Source organism: Varanus komodoensis, unplaced genomic scaffold (assembly GCF_004798865.1).
Source record: "Varanus komodoensis strain SLA01 unplaced genomic scaffold, ASM479886v1 scaffold6_2, whole genome shotgun sequence".
Lineage (NCBI taxonomy): Eukaryota > Metazoa > Chordata > Lepidosauria > Squamata > Varanidae > Varanus > Varanus komodoensis.
Genome location: NW_025336346.1, coordinates 15,425,419 through 15,441,884, shown reverse-complemented (window position 1 = coordinate 15,441,884; position 16,466 = coordinate 15,425,419).

Sequence of the window (16,466 nt, the reverse complement as noted above, 5' to 3'; positions counted from 1 at the left end):
TTCTCTGCATAGAAAATGATAAACTGCAACCTACTGATTTTAATGATATAACTAATAAGTTTGTATCCAAAAAAGCTTGAAAGAAACCACTTTGGTTTTGCATATAGCATAATTTAACAAGTTAAATAAGTTTAAATTATTAAACTTATAATTAATAAGTTTGTATACAAAATCTTGAAAGAAACCACTTTGGGTTTGCATATAACATAATGTTATAACATAGCCATGATTCCCCTGTGAATGTTCTGTGTGAACGTCTTCATTAATTCCATACTTTTATAAACTTATTAAAGGTTACAAATTCATAAGCCATCTTTTTATCAGGGCTAAACGTTCAGCAAAGTTCTGCTTTCATTGAGTAGATAAAGAAGAGAATGTGGTTTTGTTTCCCATGATCAGATGCTACTAAGTTTGGGCCTCCCAAGGTCTCCTAGCCCAGGGCCTCCAAGTTGCTTTAATCCGGGACTGGCAAACCAGATGAATTATCTATTAGTTGGGAAGCTTCGAGCTGCGAGTCACTGAAGTGCTGACCACAATGGAATTACATGCCTTGCACCACTGCGTGATGTGTTGCTGGTCCTTGGGGCACCATATGGCCACCTTTGGAGGGGTTTCTGCACAGAGCCCTCTGGTATACGCTTATCTAGATTCTTCTGCACCTCCTTTCATGACAGGGCCCCACAACTGGCTGGAGAGTGTCCAGTGTTACAGCGTTGTTGAGACATTACTGGAGGCTCTGGTTTTGATGTTTGCTGTTCCACTGGAAAATAAATCCTGAACGCCTTCTCTGAAGTCTTCTAGTGACCTGAGTTTTCTGGATTTTATCTCTTGTCTATATATATAATAGGATTGTTCATTTACATTATGTTCCACAGTTTTAATAAGCAGTGTGGCTTTTTTTAACCCAGTTTGTGTGATGACTTCCAGTTCTTGGCTGTAATTATTTTGCAGCAGCAATCGTATTTTTTACTAAATCCATATGAGAAAGAGACAAACTCAAGTGACAGGTAAAATCCAACCAAGCTAACCTATATGTAATAATATCTAACATCTCTTTCCAAAACTCTGTGTTTTTACAATGGGACCACCACATATGAGAAATCCAGAGGGACCTGCTCACATTTCTAACAATTATTAATTATAGAGTTGCATATAATAGGTTAGATTCAGAAAGTCATACTTACAGTAGACTTATTGAAATACCTGAGACTTAAGTTATTCATAAGTAACTTCATATGATTAAATCTGGATCCAATTCAAATTCTGTATTCTGTGGGGTGTTAGATACCACCTACCTAAACCCTTGAAACAAATAAATTGCTTTGGCCCTTGCACTGAAATACTGCAGAGCAAACTGGCATGATCTAGATACAGTTAAGTACTTTTTAAATGTCCCTTTAATATCCATATGATAATTATTCACTCCTAATGAAATCAATGAGGCATACAGGGCACAATCCTATGGCCTCTCAACGTGGTCTAGAGGGCCATAGGATAGCTTGGACAAACAGTCTGAAGTTGAAGCTAGGACTCTGACCACAGAGGGGCCACCTCAGCCCTTGTAGCCAGCATGGCTCTTTCTACTCCGGCTGAGCTCCAAAGATGGAAGACCATCTTCAGAGCTGTTCCTATTGTTGAAGCTGGTGCAAAAGAGCAGGGAGGGGAGAGGAGAGGCACCACTCCTTCCCAAAGAATCTGTATTTGGTAACATCTCGGCAGTGTCCCAGACTTTTCCTTGCAAGGAGAGGGAGAACATTTTGACAGATAAACTCTAAATATTTTTAAGGGTAAGAAGAACATGGAGGCAATCCTCACCTCCACGTACCTCCCACCTTTTGCTGGATGCCTGAAATCCTCCAAGACTGCAAGGTTGCAGACAGATACATGGAATGGCAGCCACAAGTGCTTAACAGGTGAAGTGGTTCGATCCTTTCAGAACAATTTTAACCTCCATGGATTTCACTGGGAGATGACAGCTTCTGACATGTGACAGAATTGCAACATTTTGTCCACTGCTGCAAATCATAATGCCCATTTACTATTTTATTTCATTTCTATACCTCCCCATAGCCAAACCTTCTGAACAGCTTACAAAGATCGAAACCGTTAAAGTATAGCATAAAAGTTATTTACCTGCAGATATACAAATTGACAGAATGCACAGTGACACACCTATATCAAAAATAACTTCAAACAAAATAGTCAGAAAAACATAGCACTTGATTTTCATTGTTAAAGCTCCATCACTAAAGCTCTTCCTTTGTTGAACATGGACATGACCCAAAAAAACAGGAGTAAAAGAAAAAGAGCACTAATGCTGTCCTACAAAGCCTTGCAGTTTAGTTGTACAAACTCATGTGCAAGCGGAAGAATGTATTTGGATCAGTTTTAATTTTGTGGTGAGAGTAGCAGTGACATGAGATGTAAAACAGGCTACTTTCCTCACCCAGAAGGGCATCTTTGGCCCCAGTCCAGAGATAGCTGGATGCAACATGGTGTTGTGAATGGCCAAGCCATGCACAGTGCTACCAAGCCACTGGCACTCTATTCCATATGAGTAGCACCAAAAGAGTTCAGCAGTGCCTTCATCCACCCTTGTGGTGCAGCCACGGGTCATCCAGTGGTGAGATGTCACGTCTCGTGGACAGCCCCAGTGGGACTCACTTTTAGGTAAGCTCTCAGTCTCATATAGATGCTTGTTCTGATAGAGGTACTGCTTCTATTCATCACACAAGTTTCAAGTCCTTCTTTTCCTTCCCACCTTCCTTCCTTCCTTTCTAAAAATGATCTGGATTATTATTGTTTATGCATATGGATTACAATGTTCTTAACCCTTTTTTCTCTTTCTGGCTTTCCCTCTTTTTTGTTTTGTTTTGTTATATTTAATTTTTTTAAAAAATCTAGGTAGGCATGCCTGAGGTTCCTTTAAACTGGAGCCACACAACTCTTTTGATCCTGAGCATTGCATCAGCATACCTGAACACTTGCCTACACACACACGCCTTCACGAGATTCCATAATTTGGCCATCATAAAGAATGATGGCTTTTTGCCTTCAAATTATATGTTGTACATAAAATTGTGTTGTCTTGTAGGAATATAGCTATGGATTTCTTAAGCCATATCAAATTATAAAGGTTAATCTATGCAATCTGATGGGTATATTTTATCACTGGATCCCAGCGTGACTGATAGTCAGGCAATTTAAAGGAATGCATGGATATGCCAAATCTGATTAATATCTTATTTTTAACAGCAAGAATGTTGGTTGCTGCCAAATGGAAGACTAATAAATTACTTTCTAGGATAGAATAGTGACATAAAATATGGAGCAAAGCCAAATTGAAGAGTTTAAGGACATACATAAAAGATAATCTAGTCTAAAAAGAAGTAATTTTATATCAAATTGGCATATTTTCATTCAGTATTGGTTGGTATGTTATAAGTTGTCTAAGCTAGAGGTCATTGTAACTGTGCATGTGGCATGACTGGTGGAGATGGTGAAGTGGGGTGCGTGTGTAAGCTCACTCCAGTTTTGCACTGTTTACATTTTTAGGCTTGATGTAAGAGTGTATTGTTCATGTCGAGCAGGCTTACTTGTATTTTGTTGAATAAAAATGCTAGCACTTTACTGAATAGATTCGTTACAGTGCAACCATACGCACCTCTACTCAGATGTAAGCCCCACTGAATTCACTGGGCTACTGATTAGGTATGCATAGATTTGGAAAAGGATGGCAACCTAAATGAAGTGTTTGCCCTAATTTATGACTCGTAAAGTCAATCTCAGAAACCCTTTTACTGATGCTAGAGGGGATGTGTCACCAAAGGATAATCAATTCTATCACCAATGACAACAGCTTGGATCCAGATTTAAGCTGGATCGACTGCACTGGTGGAAGCTGACCTTCCTGCCCCCGTTTTCCCATGGTAGCACCTCTAGCCGTTGGAAATGATCCCCAGAGAATCAGGATACACCAATGATGAGGGTATGTGTGTATGTGTGTGAAATCTCCTCAGATCATGCAGAGAACTTTTATAAATGAGGACGGCATATCTTGGATCTAACCCTTCTGTTTGGGATACTCTATCAATGCAGGACATATTTATTTGAAATAAACCCTGGAAGGTATGGCCCAGCTGTAATGACTGGTGCTGTGGTACTGGTACACCTAATGCATCGTGGCATCCTCAGGTCTTTCCACCTGCTGGTCCAGCACATTTTCAGCAGAACATGATCAGAGGGTGATGCACGGACTGAGGCCACAGTACCTGTCTTCTTTCCAGCTGTCGCACTGGGAGGCCGCTTCAGCTGGACCAGGATGGTACAAGTTGTCGCTTGCAGTGCCGCTCTAGTTAAAACAGCTACATAGGATTGGACATTATTAATGGGCTTGCACATGATTTCATGAAATAAATGAGGGACAGCTAATCCCCAAGGCAACTAAAATAAACTTCTGCTGAAAAGAAGAGAAAGCATTCCACTTGCTAGCGAATTATTCAATGTCACTATTTGATTCCTTGGGGATATTTGCTGATATAGGACTGACACAAAAGAAAACAGAAAGAGAAAGATTAGCAAAGATATTAAAAGTGTGCTTCTTGGAATGGGACTTTATTTCCTTCTTGAGGAAATGCATCTTATTCAATATATCTGAAAAGGGGGTTGTTTTACAGAAGCAGAATTTTCAGTATGGAAATATGGACAGCAGAATGGCAGAGCATAGCAACGGAACTCAGAGGTCATCTTAGGCATTCTGGCAATGCAGGAATCAGCTGCTAAGGCCTAACATTGATAAAATACAGCACCAATCACTCTTGAGCCTTGTCCTTATTTTTGTATGTTCCACTTTTTTTTTTTAAGAACTCAAGGCAGTCTCCTCCCGCTGCTCTCAATTTTTATTTATTTATTTATTTTTCGATTTAAATCCTGCCTTTTTCCTACAAAGGGCTCAAGGCAGCTTACATCATTCTCCTCCTCCTCCATCTTATCCCCACAACAACCACCTTATGAGTAGGTTGGGCTAAGATTTGGGACTGGCCCAGCTTCACTCAATTGGCTCCATGGCTGAGCCGGAACAAGAATCCAGAGTCCCTGTGCTCCTAACCACTACACCACACTGGCTCTCTCTTCGTTATATGAGCAGGAAGAGGAGACAAAGGCTCAAAATATTGTTCAAAATGATCCAAAGTTCCTTGTGCAGACAAGTGGTCACGTGAAGCTTATCTCTGTGACCAAATGTTAATCACAGTTATGACTTCACTCATTGGCCAAACACACTGAAACAGGGCTGTCCAACCTTTTGGCTTCTTTGGGCCATGTTAGAAGAAGAAGAATTGTCTTGGGCTGTACATTAAATACATAAACACTAACAAAAACTGATGAGCAAAAATTTAAAAAAAATCTGTGCATAATATTCGTGATATCTGCCACCATAGATAAGCAAAAATACTCCTCACATAATAATCCTAAGAAAGCATACACAATGTTTATTTTACATGACATTGTGGCATTGTTGTCTACAAAATTCACATTCAAGAACCACACAATCAAGTTACAAAAAAATTACAAAAAATCTCATAATGTTTTAAGTAAGTTTACGATTTTGTGTTGGGCTGCATTCATAGACATCCTGTGGGCCATGGGTTGAGATGGCTAATGCATGAAGCATATTTGTGGACTTAGCCAGTCACTGTCTCTCACCTTAACCCACCTCATAAGATTGTTGTGTAGACAAAAATGGAACACTGTAGAATGCCTTGAGCTCCTTCGAGAAAAAAGTATGAAGTTAATAAACAAATGCTGAAAATATCTATCTGCACATACATCTGTTTGAAAGAGAAATTTGCCAGCAGCCAAACAGATCTATTACAAGCACAAGCTGCAATTTTACTGACCACTTGCTGTTAATCTCTGATCAGAAACAGAGCTCATGGGCAGGGAAGCCCACGACTATTTCAACACAAGCATGGAGCAAAATTAGAATAAAAAGAGAACAGCCTTCTGTGGTCACAGAAATCAGTTCTGAGAATCTATTTGCATATTCATTAATTTGTTCAGAATTCATTGGATTTGTATGCTGTCCCTCAGTGTAAATATTCATAGGGCATCTTGCAACAATAATACAGAATGAAAGCAAACATACCAAGAAATAACAAATTCCAAGTTAAAATAGAAGATGAACCAGGGAGTCGAATGGCTAAATAAATAAAGCAGAAATTAAATAGCAGTTTAATCTGTGTTTTTATGATTTTTTAAATGTGTTGTACTGTTTTTTTTAACACAGTAGGTGTTTGTGAGATTCTCAGAGAACTCGGGCTGCAAATGGGGTATCCCATGGGGGAAAGCACCTCCCCTCAGAGGAAGAAACCTGCTGGAGGAAGGTCCTTCTGTCTGATTTGGGGGGCTCCCTGACTCTGGGAATCCTTTTTAGGGGTCTGGAAGGGCCGAACTGAGAAGCAGGGGCGAGGAAGTTTGCTCCTGCCCATGTGGTGAAATCTAGATCTACTTCTTGTTCGTAGGAAGCACTCCTATGCCCTCTTTCCTGGGACTCAGTAAACTCTGTGCGGCTTACTTCTGAGTAGACATGGGCAAAGGAGACTGGAATTCCTGACGGGGAGCTCCTGATAGCTTGCACCCTTTACTCTGAGCTCTGGAAGAATGGATAAGGACGAGTCTCCAGACTCTTCCCGATCATGGATAGCACTATGCTACAAATAAAGCTACAACAAGCAGTTTAAAGCCTGAAAAAATACAAAGGGAAAGTTCCTTTTCCAACATGCGTATTCTCCCCGGGCCATGGAAAAGCATACACTTGGCAGCACCGCCTTTTTGGCCACGGATACCCCGCCTAGTAACTACAGTGACGCCTGTGCCATCATGAAACTCACGGATAGTCGCCCCGCAGAGCTCTTAGCCTGAACTACCTGGCAGGACTGTTGTGGGAATAAAAAGGGGCGGATCTTGCTTCGACCTTCTTGAAGGATGGCTGGTTACAAATGTGGATGCATAAACTAGACAATTACATGAACAGAACACACGGGTCGATTTAGGGCATAATACTATGCCTATTTAGGCAGGGAAGAAAAGGCCTACAATTCCCGGCATGGTGGACGTTATAGGCCTTATTTCTGTCTAAAATTGCGCAGAATTACGTCCGGAGACATTTAAATTGGCCCAGCTTCCAGTTTAGGGCTATCTGTCAGCCTGTCGGCGCTTCAGGGAATTGCGCGCGAGCGCCTCCGGCACGTCCCGCTGCGCCCCCAACGGAGCGCTGAAGCTTCGTCACCGAGGGATGCGGCGTGGGGCGCGGAGGAAGGCGCGGTCCTGCGCCTCCTTACTCAGCAGTAAATGGCCTTGGATTCGGTGGGACATATTCCCGGCATACGATTTCGCACCGTGAGGATGTGATATACCCTTCTTTTTATGCATCCAACAAATAAATATTTTTTTTAAAAAATGCAGTAGGGACGCCCCTTCTACCTAGGCAATGCTTCTGCCAGTATTCTAAGTCTTAGAGCGCTATTCTGAGTTGCAACGGCTTTGATCGCTCGCAGTTAAAACCAGGAAAATAAACCCTCTGTTACTCCAGATCTCAATTCCGCACCCCCCCCCTTTAATAAAAACTGGAAAACAAAAGCTGGGGAAATCTGAGCGCCTCGGCGCGCCATTGACCATTTCCCCAGGCCGCCCTCCGCGCCTCCCCAGCTATTTTAACAGCGAGCGGAGCCGGTGGGGGAGGGGAGCTTTCCAAATATCGCAGAATGCCTTGCAATTCTGCCTTTCGCGCACGGCGTGTGCCATGCTTTTGCAAAGGCCTCCGGATTTTCTTCTCCCGTCTTACAAATCATATTTTGGCTTAATTTTTTTTCCTTCACAAGCTGAAGTTTTCCAAGAGAAGCGCTAGTAAACTTCCAGAGCCACTCCTCAGAGGAAGTGGTGCTCGCTTTGATTTCGGAAATACCTGCGCCTCCGCCCCTGCCCGTCTGCTTGCCTGGCTCCTGGTGACCTCCCCGGCTCCTCGTGCCCCCACCCACCCCGAGCGCTTTTTAGGTGTTTTCCTTTGCCCGACGACATTGTCAATTACACTCTGAGAAACATCCGAGCAAACCGCTTGAGGGACTCTTTATTGGTTTATTTCAGGCGGATTGGCTTGTTTTACTGTGCCACCCCTCCCCCCTTTTACAGTTTTCTGCTATTCTTTACTAATTCCAGTGATTTGAGAAATGACCTTTAACCTATGCAGTTTGCAGACTCCTAAAGGGGATCATTGAAATGCCACAGTAAACCAAAGGCAATAAAATATTATTTACTAGGCATAAAACCCTAGTTGCTCTTCCTTGAAAGAAAGAAAGAAAGAAAGAAAGAAAGAAAGAAAGAAAGAAAGAAAGAAAGAAAGAAAGGCTACTTTAAAAAAAAAACTTACTTAGAAATGGGTGCCTGCAGGGAGCTGTAATTTTTGCATTCTTGATCATGATTTCTGGTGAATGAATCAAAGCTGGGTTTTTTTTTTAATATGGGGATTGATTGATTTACCATGCAAGACATACTGAGAGAAAGATTTCTACAGGGTGATATAAGATTCATTGAGGCTGGCTGAGGCTGCACATATATTTCTGCTCCACTCAATGTTACACTTTGTAATTTAGTGCTTTTCATGCACTCGAGTGCAGATGTACTGGAAGGAGAGCAGCAGGTGGGGTGGGTCTTACTATTTTTATTATTACTACCTTGTATTGAGATCCCACCTTTTTTGCCTTGCAAGGAATCCACAATGGCTTTCAAAGTTCTCTCCATTTTATCCTCATGATAAATAATGTAAACAATCTATTTTCCCTGACACAACTCACATCCTGTCAACTGCAGTTCAGGAACACCTATATCTGCTTCTAATGAGGCATCAAAAACCTTCAATTAGTGCTCTTAAAGTATCCTGGGGTGTGTTTTTATCGGGGTTCCATTGTTAGACATTTAGTCTTGAAAACAGCCACAATTAGAACTGCAGCTCAGGACCCACCCAGTTTGCCAGCTCACGTGGCATTCGCAGCCTGGCAGTATGTGTGGGATGGAGTTTATGGGCATCCCCTTTTGGATAACAAAATCAGTTGCCCCGAGTCCTGCACCCTCTGGTCCCCATCTTTTGCAACTGCCCACCACGTCCTGCCTCTTGGCCTGTTTTGGCCATGGCCAAGGGGAAATGGCACTGCAATTTACCTTTTTGCGTTGGTTTTGTGACACACATGGATGGTAGGTTCTCAGCAGAACTGTCAAGGAGCTAGTGTGGGAGAAATAAAAAGGCCAGCCCACGTAGCACAGAACCACTCATTCATGCACAGTAGACAGAAATAGACAGAAAAAGGTGCCACCACTTCAGACATAACACTGGATCTACTCACTAAAATACCTGGCATGAATCCCTTAGTGGAATTTCTGGCCTTCTCTTTGTTCTGTACTGTAAAAAGAGCACTCTGTGTGTTTTATTATGCACATGAGAGATTTGCCTGGGTTGTTGCTGTGAGGAGGGTGCTTTTGTTTCACACACATACACATGTACAATGGGGTAAAGTCCACATCCAATGGAAACTGAATTCGGAATCTAGCAAGCTGTTTTGTATTTGTGTGCCTAGACCAATAAGGACTACTCTGACAGACAGAAGTGAACCAGGGTCACTGAGGCAGAAGCCTTTTCCCATCACCAGCCTTTTCCCATCTGGGTCCACTTGCTTGAAACTGGGCAATTCTACATACAAAGTATATGGTCTGTTGAGCAGTTTGCAAACTCCTATTCGATTGAAGGCCTAAGGATAGGATTTATGGCCAAGCAAAACTTGGCTGCTTTATCCATACTGGTATATGAATGTACAGTGGTACATCACCCAGCACCTGGGTCTGGCTTTCACATAGGCATGGTGCCCATCAGTACTTACTTTCTGATGGTACCTGTGAACTGGGAGATTGTGCCATGTGTGGTGTGGTAACGGTGGTCACTCTTGTCTCTGGCTCACCCACAGTGGTATCTTGCATGTGTGAACTGGGCCTTAGAAACTGCAGGGGTTTGGGCCTCCTTGAGGAGTGACAAATGATATATTTTTAACCAGATGGGTTTTCCTCCTCCGGTGCCAACAGGTCTAGGACTGGCCTTGCTTCGAAGCGCTTGACTTTGGCCGGATCGTGCGCCCAATTGCTGCTAGCAATCAACAGCATGCCTCTGTGGATGACAGCATTGGCTTTTTCCCAGAACTGAGCCAGGTGCAGCCATGTGTGAATGAAGTGGGCCACCCACACAACCCCACTGAATCACTTCCCAGGGCTTGAGGACTCGCGCCTTTGCTTTTGATTTATTTGCCTGCCTCCTTGTCTGTTGACCGTCACTCTTGCTGATTGAAAGCTCCATTGTAAGGAGAGGAGGTGGAGCGGGTGAGCATTCCTGGAAGGCCTTCGCTTTCATCTTGGATGTGCCAATTGATCAGTTTCTCTCTCTGTTGTTCCCCCAGCCCTGGAGATTGGGAAGATGCTCCTCCTCCTTTGCCTTCAGCCCCCCAACCCCGGGGGGAAGATTGCTAAATAACAGATCCCAGCTACCATCAGGGATCATAAAATGCGTGATAACAGGCTAGTTCTGGGGCTGAGATAAGAGTTAAGGCAGGGAAGGGCAATCTGCAGGATTTTATGGCCCCTGGAGCCTCTTCCAGAGAGAAGTGAAGGCGCTGTATGCAGTTGACCCATTCTGCGGGCTCCGTTTGATCCTGTACTTAAGAGGTGAGTGCAAACAGGAAGGGTTCTTGCTGTACTTGCAGGGAGGAAGATCTGGGCCACCGCACACCTATCTTGCTGTGGCTGCTGATCATTTCTGAACCCCCTGCAGTTCTTTTCACATTTACTCATGGTATCCACCTTGCAAGTTGCCATCGTTTTACGTTGCATGGAGGGGAACAAGGCAGAGAGTGCTGCGTGGACCTAGTTCACAGGCACAGCAGCTGGGGTAGTAAAACTGCCAGTGGGCTGAATCACTTCAGAACAAAGGTGAGGAATTGCCTGGTGCCCTGTTGCAGAAGTAGGAGGGGGAGAATTCCCTGAGCACAGACAATGAGGAGGGTCTTGCTGTGCAAGGGTTCATTCTCCCCTCTGCTGCCCTACCATGTAAAAGCATTCGGCCATGCAGTGGCCCTCCTCAAAAGGGCTTTACAAATCTGGGCAGCACTACATGGAATTCAGACCTGTCCAATCTACTCCATTATTATTTTTATTTATTTGTATCCCAGGATCCACCAGGTACAAAATATATAGACTTAGAATGAAGGAACAGGGAGCACATTTTGAGAGCTAACAAGCACTTAAAGAGCAGTTTCCAGAGTAGGCATGTTCTGCTGTTGCTGCAAAAAACAACACATCTTGGTGGCACATTAAATTTGGACAAGTGTATTCTGGCACAAGCATTCATCAGACGCTTGCAGTGTGCTCTGAGTACATTCTGAGTCTAGGGCTGTGTGCAGCATTCCAGCTCAGCTGCATTCACTGTCCTTCCACGCAAGCCTGGTTACTCTCTTTATTTTGGTACCCTAACTTAGGTAGAAATGCTTGCTGTCTTGCTGCTTAGAAATCACCCAGCAATCTGCTCATAGTTCCCAACCTACCTTCTGCTCATCCCTGAACAGGGGTACGTCTTGTGTGAATTTCATCTGTGATTGGAAGTACAGACTTCAAACCCAGAGAACCTCAAAAGCAGATGAAATAGATATCTAAAATAAACAGTAGAAGTTTGCTGTTTTGTACAAATGGAAAATCCCCTGCGCTGTGATTTAGCCTCACAATCAGGAAAACTGCAGCCCATGAACATTTCTCCTACCACATCTGCTGTTTGTGCGAACCAGGCCAGGGTCTCGGCCAATCACAGCTCCTGTGGGGATGTTTATTATAGACAGGCACATTCCCTTTGAACATTACACAAAAGAGTGGGGCCCATCGTAGAAATGCAGGAGTTAATCTTCCTGATCACATTTCAAGCAGCCCACAGAGTTGGAAGGTACAAATCTCTACCCCCAAAGTCAGGGCCATCCACCCGATAGGCTTTCAGTGATTTTCAGGCAATATAGAGTGAGTGCCATAAGCAGAAAAGCAGATGTGCTGGCAGGAGGTGCAAAGCAAAAGCTCCAGGCAATTCCTGCAAGTGAGCCAAGCCATTTGCTGCCACTACCAGGGAAGGTCAAACCCCTCTGCAAATATTAGGAAGCCGCAGCGTATCTAGACAGAATGTAGACCTCCAGTTGTGTTAGAGTTCAGCTTCCAGCATTTGTGAATACCGGCCATGCTGTCAAGGGCTTCTGGTGTTAAAGTCCAAAGCGGTTGGAGAGCTACCTTCTGCCCACCTCTGACCTAGACAGTCTTGGGTCTCCTGTCCCAATGGCCGCCACTCGGCCCCGTTTTGTGCAACTCTGAGCCAGAGTGAAAATAGAGTATCAAGGAAGACCTACAAACCAAACATGTTATGACACCCCCACCCACAATGAGATGGCTCTTAACCTCTGCAAGTGCCCTCCTTTAGTAGTCAGAGCCCATTAAGCAACCCAAGAAAACTACATGAGAAACTAATTTTATGAATGCTTTCTGACAGTTGTAAAAGAAGAAGTGAAGTAAGCAACAACATAGCATTGAGGGCCATTGGGCAAAATAAGGACATCCGTCTGCTGCAAAGTCGTGGCAGCAGCTGTCCACCATGCATTCCTCCTGAGCATCCCTAACAGGATAGGATCAGGCTGCAAAATAATCCTCATTGATAAATGCTGCCGGGAGAGAGGGAGAGAGGGAGGAAGTTAGGGGGGCGTTTATCTTTGGTCCTACCTAATTTCTTTGGATGTTGGACACCCATACCTTTAGCCGTACGGAGAGAGCAGGTAGGCTGCAGAGCAGTGAGTATTTCATTTGCTTTTCTTCTGACCTAGAACAAACTGTTCCTTTAAAGGGCAATTCTGTGCGTGCTCAGGGAGACTAGATACCTTGATTTAAGGAGGGTGATGTTTGTTGCTTTGCCTCAGAATAACTAAATGTCTTAGATAACATTGATAACTGAAGCATTATGTTGCTGTGGAATGATCTGGTGCATATTTTATTTATTTATATGTATATCCTGCCTTTTTCTTTTCTAAAGAACTCAGTGGTTTACATCTTTCTTCTTCTCCTGTTCTCAATCTTATCCGCACAACAACCTGTGAGGTAGGTTGGGCTAAGAATCTGTGACTGGCCCAAAGTCATCCAGTTGGCTTCATGGCTGAGCGGGGACTCGAACTCAGGTTGCCAGAGCCCCAGTCCTGTGCTCTTAACCACTACACCACACTGGCTCTCCTACCCCATATGGGATTGTAACCAGGATGCTCCAGAGAGAGGGAAAGTTTCTAGTCTGCAAAATTTGAAATGACCATGGTTCTTCCATGATGGGCTGAAGAACTGAGCTCTCCTTACTTGCCTCCATTCATTTGCCAAGCACTTTGAAAGAAGATGGGTTTCAGGCCATAAGGAAAGAGTGACAGAGCTTTGAATTCCTCATCATGTTTTTTATTTATAGCATTTCCACCCCACTCAAATAGCCAAAAAGTTTACCAGACAACTTACACAGCCTAATAAGATGGTCGCTGCCATGAGGCTGATGAGCTAAAAGGCACAACACAAGAAGAAAAGAGACTGGGAGGGAGGAGGAGGAAAAAAACAAAACCCAGCCACTAATTTTTAGTTTCTTGTAAGTATTCTTCCTGGCAGGGAAGGTGAAAGAAGCTCTCTACAGCTGTCCTTGCTAAAGTATGGGATCAGGATGCTCTTCCCTTTTCTGTGACTTTCCTGGGAGATGAGGGGTACAGCAGTCCCCTTCCATGGCCCTTGGATCCGTGGGCAAATTCATAGCCAATCTCCTTCAGAGGAGTCCAGCATGGTCTCAGCACATCTAGGAGCAAGACTTGTTGGCTAGTCTTGTATCTCAGCACTTTCTCCATGAAAACAAATGTGATTTCCTTCAAGACTAACAACTAATCCTCCTTAGCATATCCTTCAACCACCCACATTGTACTGCTTGTCTCTCTAACTGACAGAAAGATCCTGAAACATTTTACAGTGAAGTACATCCCACAGATATAAATTTGATCAAGTAAACTCACAAAGCCATAATATAAGGGTTGTGTCTAGGTGTGTACCTAGTACCCTGGTGCTGGTACCCTGTTAGTGATATAACCACTTTGTAGAGGGGGATCCATATTTGTATCAGTATCTCTTCATTTCAGGAAGAGAATGGCAAAATGGCTGAGAAAAGAAGTTCTTTCATTAATGAGAGGCCACAATTCCCATAACATTTACCTGGCAGTTGAAATCAGTGGGACTTAAAATCCCAGGGATCAACCCAGTATTAGCACTACTTAGGATAAACCCACTGAAACAAATGAATGGGCCAGTTAGGACTTTTCTAACTAGGGCTCACATTGGACTCAATCTCTTGCTCCCTGTAAACGTGTTTATGAGTCTGAGACCTCATCTTTTGGCAAAATGTAGCAAAGCTTAAGGATTTATGACCTCTGTTATGTTCTCCAGGCACCAGGTGAAGCTTTGACCCAGCAAAACCCCGTCTGAAAAACTACGGGTGGGCAGCTGGTGGCCACTGAATGAGCAGAAAGCTGGGCCCTTGTCCTTCTTCTGGTCTTCACTAAGGCGGCGACCCCGGGCACGCGACTGGGGAGTGAGTCCCAAAACTTCCATGCAAACAGGCCTCGGCTCCAGCTGCAGCTCGATCCCCCTCCAACCGCAGCCCTGCGCCTGACTGAGGGTGGCTGGCATGAGGGCGGCGAGGGCCCGAAACAGGCCACACAGTGCGGGGCTCACCGCTGCTAGCAGTCTTGCAAAACCTGGCCCACAGCGGGCGCCTCCGCTCCCACAGCTTGTCCTTGCCGGTCACCCCCGCAGCCCCCGCCGGTGACCTGCGCCCGGCGCCGGCCCTGCTGCTCCTGGCGGCCCGAGCCCCGGGCGCACGCGCGGGGCGGCGGGGCTTTGGCGGAGCCCACAAAGGCCAGCGAGGACAAAGGCTTCGGCGAGCCCATTCATTCGGCTCCTGCCGGGCTTAACCGACCGTGGCTTGTCGACAACCCGCCAACTTGACAACGGAAACACACACCGCCGAAAGAAGGAAACCGACCGCCTGCCAGGGCTTAGTCATGGGGGGCGGCGAGGGAAACGGCATCCCACCACTGCACACGTGTGTGCGTGTTCTCCCCAGGACAGAGCTAGGGACCCAAAGACTCCGACGCTCAGGCCCAGAGGACCAAATCAATAATAAAAAGCACAAATTGGATATTCTGATTAGCATAAGCAAATACATGTGCATAATTAGAAACCATTCGTATAATTTAAATGACACAGAAGACAAGCTATTTAACCCTTGACTTGTGTTCTGGACAGAACTGTTCAATGTCCCAATTTGTGTTTGCTTATATCTCACCCTTACCTTTCTTTTTTATCTTACACACTTTCTTTTGGTTTCTCAGACCCAAACCCAGGTGGGGAGAACGGAGTGCCAGCAGGCAGAGTGCTGTATGATACCCAATTCTTTGCAAACTGAACATGGCACTCGGGCAAGCGGGAGTGTGGGAAAACCTGTGCACTAAAGCTGCTAGGGAGTGACCTGTATGAAACAAAGTGGGGAGTGGATCCTTATTCTTTTTTCTTTCTCACCCCCCCCCCATACCTCTCCCATCACCAACAAGCAGAACAGCACTGAGCCAGAGATCTCAAGACGGGAGGAATACACTTTCCTGCTTTAGCTCCCTGGATCAGGTAAGGAGGAAGAAAGAAATGCCATCAAAGGTGGCTTCTCATTTTATAGTTTCTGGGATTTTAGAGTACTTTTTTAAAACAGTATTTTGGTTCTTCTTGAAAGCTTAAAGTTAACACTGACTGCTGTAATGGTCAGTTTCTTAGCAATCTCATCATCATGCAGTTCTTGAGTACCAAAATGCATAGCTGGATACCTTTATCAGGATAAACCAAACTTCCTGATAGCCTGAAGTGCTTGAACCTGCCTAACTGTGAATTTTGGATTTCAATTTCTCAAGGGCCATCATGGCTCCCTTTGCTTTTGGTTGTTTCTTTTTTAAATTATCAGAATTACCAATCTCTACATAACCTCTCTCAGTTCAGATATTAGAACACTCTTCAGGGTGGATCAGGCAGGTTGCAGCTCTGAGCATTAACTAAGTTCTACATCTATTTTGCCTAGGTACAAATCCCACTGAACACAGTGCAGCCTACTTCACATGAACATGTTCAGGATTCCACAGTAAGTTTCATGTGATCCTGAGCATCTTTCCTCACCCAGAAATCTCTTTGTAGCCCTGGTTGTTTCCTGTCCTCCCTTAATTTCCTGCGCACTCTCAGCTAGGTTTCCCCATCCCATGTCAGCCATGTCCTGGCCTGACACTTGTGAGGCAGAGCAGCAA